The sequence below is a fragment of the Nomascus leucogenys genome, chromosome 6, assembly GCF_006542625.1.
Source record: "Nomascus leucogenys isolate Asia chromosome 6, Asia_NLE_v1, whole genome shotgun sequence".
Lineage (NCBI taxonomy): Eukaryota > Metazoa > Chordata > Mammalia > Primates > Hylobatidae > Nomascus > Nomascus leucogenys.
In genome coordinates, this window is record NC_044386.1 from 46,452,809 (window position 1) to 46,459,681 (window position 6,873).

At 39.2% G+C, this 6,873-nt stretch overlaps 1 pseudogene across 1 annotated transcript; it reads right to left on the bottom strand.

Annotated features, from left to right (window-relative positions):
- Positions 1 to 1,915: 1,915 nt before the first annotated feature.
- LOC115835386 lies at positions 1,916 to 2,228 on the bottom strand (annotated as a pseudogene). Its single transcript, XR_004030352.1, has one exon. The product of XR_004030352.1 is annotated as a 40S ribosomal protein S27-like (transcript).
- Positions 2,229 to 6,873: the final 4,645 nt, after the last annotated feature.

Sequence of the window (6,873 nt, forward strand, 5' to 3'; positions counted from 1 at the left end):
ATGCTAATTGCAGTCTCCATGTTTAGGGAGCACCAGTCTTTGAGAACGAATGTTCAAATAATCAATCTAGGTTTACCTCTTTGTGGAGAAGGACTGGAATAGGGAGGAATTAGAAGAAGACAACCATCTGTTAGTCTAGTTCCTGCCTGTATTATTCTACAACAAAATATCTGGTACAGAGAACACAGAGCCTGCAGGGAGAAAGCCCAATATATGAATGCTGGGTAGTGCTTATCAGAAGGAAAACCCAGTGTACTCTAGGATCAGAGTATCTTAGATTTGGCTTTAGAAAGTAATCATACTATAAAGAGATTCAAATTCATTAGTAGGACATGCAAGTCAAAAGAACAAGGATATGCTACTTTTTACCCATTGTATAGGGCAAACATTAGAGTCATATGATCCCTAGTGCCCGTGGTGGCATGGATACTCAGGAAATTTTGTGCAGCACAAGCGGTAGTGATGAATGGAGAAGCCATTCTGGAAAGCAGTCTGGTAGCAAGTCTTAACACACGACTGCAGCTGTGTTTTGGCAGGGGGAGGGGAGAGGTGAGGGGCTTTGTATAGACTGATAACAAGTGGACTGTGTACTTGGGAGTCAAAGACTTAAGGAAAGAAGCAAAACATTGAATCAGTGGATTCAGGAAGCTATCTCTTTCAGCAAAATATTGGGAGACTCAGGTGACTCAAGGAGAAGGGGGAAACCATGGAGGGTGAACTAAGAAAACTACTGGAATCCAACCCAATGGAGCAGAGGCTTCACCTGATGGGACTGTGTGGGCAATCCTTCCAATGGCCTCAGTTATAATGGTCCTTTCTCCAGTTGGTGACTTCATAATGTGACAAGCCACATGCATATGAAATATTAGAGAAGAGCACTAGCTAGCTCCATTTTTGGAGAAATTGCCTGCAGTGGACAAAGAGTAAGACCACAGGGCTAAAAATAAAAAAAGCGCTCTGAGCAAGCAAGCACAAACATTTCTTGGGTTTTGCAGTCCTAGTATCTCTTCAACTACGATGGCTGCAGGCAGTGTACACAAAGCAAGTGTTGAAGAACTCACAGCACCTCACCTGTTACATTGTTAACACACTGTGTGGAAGGAAGGCCTTGGGGAATGGAGGAACTTTGTATCTTGAGTAGCTTGTGTTGGGTCACCAGCAGAAGGCTACTGCTTTCATTATTATCTCTACCCTCTGCTGTCACGAAGTGGGGTTAGTTCACTCAAAGGGATTAGGATTGCTAGACAGGGGAATCAAGAGCTCTGTAACTTAATTATGAAAGTCATATACCCACAACACAAAAATTTTGGAATTTCGTATTTTGGAATTTTCAGAAAATAGCCATTTTTGTCTCCCAAAGCTATAGCTATTGGGATTTCTTTCCATTCTATTTCATTTTTTTTTCTCTGAGAAAACATGGTGCTTTCTTTTACTTAGCGTTAAATCACCTGTGGCTATTTTTCTAACATTAACGGCACCAGTATAAATAGATCCACATTATTCCACAGACTTGATTTTGACATCTAGAGCTGCTGCTTTATAATAGTATGGTCTTGGGCAAGTAACTTGTATTCCCAGGACCTGGTTTTCTACATGTGCAAGATGAGAGAAGTGGAGTACAATAAAGCCTCCCTCTCAGCTAATGACCTGTCATAATGGTGGTGAAGCTGAGGCTAAAGATCTGGTTCTTTCTTCTTCTTACATTGTGTCAATTCTGTATCAGTGAAAAAGATTTCAAAATATGCTGAATTAAAAGGTTCCTCCCGTTCAGAAATTTCTTTAACTTTCTTGACAGGCTGTCTTCCCAGACTCTGGTTAGATTCTCTGCTAGGGAGCTTTGGGCTTTCTAAAGCAGTCCATTGCTTTGCACAAGAGCTCAAATTGTGAGCATGTACTTTCTTTTTTTTTTTTTATCTTTTTTTTTTTTATCCAAAATGCGTTTATTGAGATGGTTTCCCACTCATCTTGATTCAGAGTGCTTTCAGTGCTGCTTCCTCTTGAAGGAACACCCTTCTCTAAGCCTTGCTTTTCCTCCTGTAGGCTGGCAGAGGACAGTGGAGCAGCCAACACACAAAACTACCGTTTGTGCATGGCTAAAGACCGTGGTGATTTTATAGCATCCTGGGCATTTCACATCCATGAAGTAGGAATTGGGGCTCTGCACCAGGCGTTTCTTCTTGTGTTTCCTCTTCTGGAGAGGGATGAAGGAGATCCTTTGCGAGAGGCATGTTCTCGTGTGGATAGGTCGTCACCGCCGGAAAGGACGAGCATGTACTTTCTTGATTTGGATTGAAACTAGCCACCATGTAACCTCTTTCCACTGGCCCTGGGTCTGCCCCCTGCAATGGTACAGAGTTGGTCTAATTCATCTTCCACTCAGTAGCATTTCACATATGTCTTCTCTTCTCTAGGAAAACACCCAATTTCCCTGGAATGATCTCTCAAAAATATATCTTCTATATTTCTTGATTGTACAGAATTTATTCTTTACATGCTTTCTGGTTTGTTCTTTATCCTCTAAAACTGTTATACTCAGCAAAGAACACAGTATGTGGTCTTGACCAGAACAAGGTATGTTGGAATAATCTTTCTTCATGTGTATATCACTATTAACCAGATCACATCAATGTTTTCAGCAGTCAGATTGTGCTGTTGACCTACACCAAGACTCCAGTCAAAACTTTCTTGGGTCTGTCTCTCTCCCTCTTAATACATAAACGGCTATACATACTTTTTTTTAGCCAAATAAAGTTACACACATTACTGCTAAATTTCTTGCTGTTGGTTTTGGTCAGTGCTTATTGCATAATGAGGGAGACTTTCTGAATCTGAATTCTGCTTCCAGCTGTGTCATCTGCAAATTAAATCTTCATGCCATCTGAACCTTCATCTAAATTACTTGAAAGTGGTAATCAAACAAAAACAGACACATAGACCCACAGAACAGGATAGACAACCTCTTCCTGTCTTCAAGAATTCTTGGCTAAGTCACCAAAAGCAATTGCAACAAAAACAAAAATTGACAATTGGGACCTAATTAAACTAAAGAGTTTCTGCACAGCAAATGAAACTATCAACAGAGTAAACACACAACCTACAGAATGGGAGAAAATACTCTTAGAATATGCATCCAACAAAGGTCTAATATCCAGAATCAACAAAGAACTTAAATCATCAGGCAAAACACAACTCCATTAAGAAAAAGGGCAAAGGACATGAACAGATAATTCTCAAAAAATGACACAGAAGAGGCCAAAAAAATATGAACAAATGCTCATCGCTAATCAGGGAAATGCAAATGAATACCACAATGAAGTAGCATCTCACACAGGTCATAATGGCTATTTTTAAAATTTTTTATTTTTATTTTCTTTTTTTTATTATACTTTAAGTTCTAGGGTACATGTACAGGTTTGTTACATATGTATACATTCGCTGTGTTGGTTTGCTGCACCCATTAACTCATCGTTTACATTAGGTATTTCCCCTAATGTTATCCCTCCCCTATCCCCCCACCCCACGACAGGCCCTGGTGTGTGATGTTCCCCGCCCTGTGTCCAAGCGTTCTAACTGTTCAATTCCCACTTATGAGTGGGAACATGTGGTGTTTGATTTTCTGTCCTTGCAATAGTTTGCTGAGTTTCCACCTTCATCCATGTCACTTCAAAGGACATGAACTCATCATTTTTTAAGGCTGCATAGTATTCCATGGTGTATATGTGCCACATTTTCTTAATCCAGTATATCATTGATGGACATTTGGGTTGATTCCAAGTCTTTGCTGTTGTGAATAGTGTCGCAATAAACATACGTGTGCATGTGTCTTTATAGCAGCATGATTTATAATCCTTTGGGTATATACCCAGTAATGGGATGGCTGGGTCAAATGGTATTTCTAGTTCTAGATCCTTGAGGAATCACCACACTGTCTTCCACAATGGTTGAACTAGTTTACACTCCCACCAACAGTGTAAAAGTGTTCCTATTTCTCCACATCCTCTCCAGCACCTGTTGTTTCCTGACTTTTTAATGATGGCCATACTAAGTGGTGTGAGATGGTATTTCATTGTGGTTTTGATTTGCGTTTCTCTGACGGCCAGTGATGAGCATTTTTTCATGTGCCTGTTGGCTGCATAAATGTCTTCTTTTGAGAAGTGTCTGTTCATATACTTTGCCCACTTTTTGATGGGGTTGTTTGATTTTTTTCTTGTAAATTTGTTTGAGTTCTTTGTAGATTCTGTATATTAGCCCTTTGTCAGATGGGTAGATTGCAAAAATTTTCTCCCATTCCATAGGTTGCCTGTTCACTCTGATGGTAGTTTCTTTTGCTGTGCAGAAGCTCTTTAGTTTAATTAGATCCCATTTGTCAATTTTGGCTTTTGTTGCCATTGCTTTTGGTGTTTTAGTCATGAAGTCCTTGCCCACGCCTATGTCCTGAATGGTATTGCCTAGGTTTTCTTCTAGGGTTTTTACGGTTTTAGATCTAACATTTAAGTCTTAATCCATCTTGAATTAATTTTTGTATAAGGTGTAAGGAAGGGATCCAGTTTCAGCTTCCTACCTATGGCTAGCCAGTTTTCCCAGCACCATTTATTAAATGGGGAATCCTTTCCCCATTTCTTGTTTTTGTCAGGTTTGTCAAAGATCAGATGGTTGTAGATGTGTGGTGTTATTTCTGAGGGCTCTGTTCTGTTCCATTGGTCTATATGTCTTTTTTGGTACAAGTACCATGCTGTTTTGGTTACTCTAGCCTTGTAGTATAGTTTGAAGTCAGGTAGCATGATGCCTCCAGCTTTGTTCTTTTTACTTAGGATTGTCTTGGCAATGTGGGCTCTTTTTTGGTTCCATATGAACTTTAATTTTTTCCAATTCTGTGAAGAAAGTCATTGGTAGCTTGATGGGGATGGCTTTGAATCTATAAATGACCTTGGGCAGTATGGCCATTTTCACGATATTGATTCTTCCAACCCATGAGCATGGAATGTTCTTCCATTTGTTTGTGTTCTCTTTTATTTCATTGAGCAGTGGTTTGTAGTTGTCCTTGAAGAGGTCCTTCACATCCCTTGTAAATTGGATTCCTAGGTATTTTGTTCTCTTTGAAGCAATTGTGAATGGGGTACACTCATGATTTGGCTCTCTGTCTGTTATTGGTGCATAAGAATGGTTGTGATTTTTGCACATTGATTTTGTATCCAAAATCATTGATTTTGCTGAAGTTGCTTATCAGCTTAAGGAAATTTTTGGCTGAGATGATGGGGTTTTCTAGATATACAATCATGTCATCTGCAAACAGGGACAATTTGACTTTCTCTTTTCCTAATTGAATACCCTTTATTTCTTTCTCCTGCCTGATTGCCCTGGCCAGAACTTCCAACATTATGTTGAATAGGAGTGGTGAGAGAGGGCATCCCTGTCTTGTGCCAGTTTTCAAAGGGAATGCTTCCACTTTTTGCCCCTTCAGTATGATATTGGCTGTGGGTTTGTCATAGATAGCTCTTATTATTTTGAGATACATCCCATCAATACCTAATTTATTGAGAGTTTTTAGCATGAAGGGTTGTTGAGTTTTGTCAAAGGCCTTTTCTGCATCTATTGAGATAATCATGTGGTTTTTGTCTTTGGCTCTTTTTATATGCTGGATTATGTTTATTGATTTGTGTGTGTTGAACCAGCCTTGCCTCCCAGGGATGAAGCCAACTTGATCTTGGTGGATAAGCTTTTTGATATGTTGCTGGATTTGGTTTGCCAGTATTTTATTGAGGATTTTTGCATCAATGTTCATTAGGGATATTGGTCTAAAATTTTCTTTTTTTGTTGTGTCTCTGTCAGGCTTTGGTATTAGGATGATGCTGTCCTCATAAAATGAGTTAGGGAGGATTCCCTCTTTTTCTGTTGGTTGGAATAGTTTCAGAAGGAATGGTACCAGCTCCTCTTTGTACCTCTGGTAGAATTCGGCTGTGAATCCATCTGGTCCTGGACTTTTTTTGGTTGGTAGGCTATTAATTATTGCCTCAATTTCAGAGCCCATTACTGGTCTATTCAGTGATTCAACTTCTTCCTGTTTTAGTCTTGGCGGGGAGTATGTGTCCAGGGATTTATCCATTTCTTCTAGATTTTCTAGTTTATTTGCATAGAGGTGTTTATAGTACTCTCTGATGGTAGTTTGTATTTCTGTGGGATCAGTGGTGATATCCCCTTTATCATTTTTTATTATTTCTAGTTGATTTTTCTCTCCTTTATTCTTTATTAGCCTTGTTAGCAGTCTATCGATTTTGTTAGCCTTTTGAAAAAACCAGCTCCTGGATTTATTGATATTTTTTGAAGGGATTTTTTTGTGTCTCTATCTCCTTCAGTTCTGCCCTGATCTTAGTTATTTCTTGTCTTCTGCTAGCTTTTGAATGTGTTTGCTCTTGCTTCTCTGGTTCTTTTAATTGTGATATATGGGTGTAGATTTTAGATCTTTCCTTCTTTTCCTTGTGGGCATTTAGTGCTATAAATTTCCCTTTACACACTGCTTTAAATGTGTCCCAGAGATTCTGTTACGTTGTGTCTTTGTTCTCATTGGTTTCAAAGAACATCTTTATTTCTGCCTTCATTTCATTATGTACCCAGTAGTCATTCACGAGCAGGTTTTTCAGTTTCCATGTAGTTGTGCGGTTTTGAGTGAGTTTCTTAATCCTGAGTTCTAATTTGATTGCACTGTGGTCTGAGAGATAGTTTGTTGTGATTTCTGTTCTTTTACATTTGATTAGGAGTGATTTACTTCCAACTATGCGGTCAATTTTGGAATAAGTGCGATGTGGTGCTGAGAAGAATGTATATTCTGTTGATTTGGGGTGGAGAGTTCTGTAGATGTCTATTAGGTCTGCATGG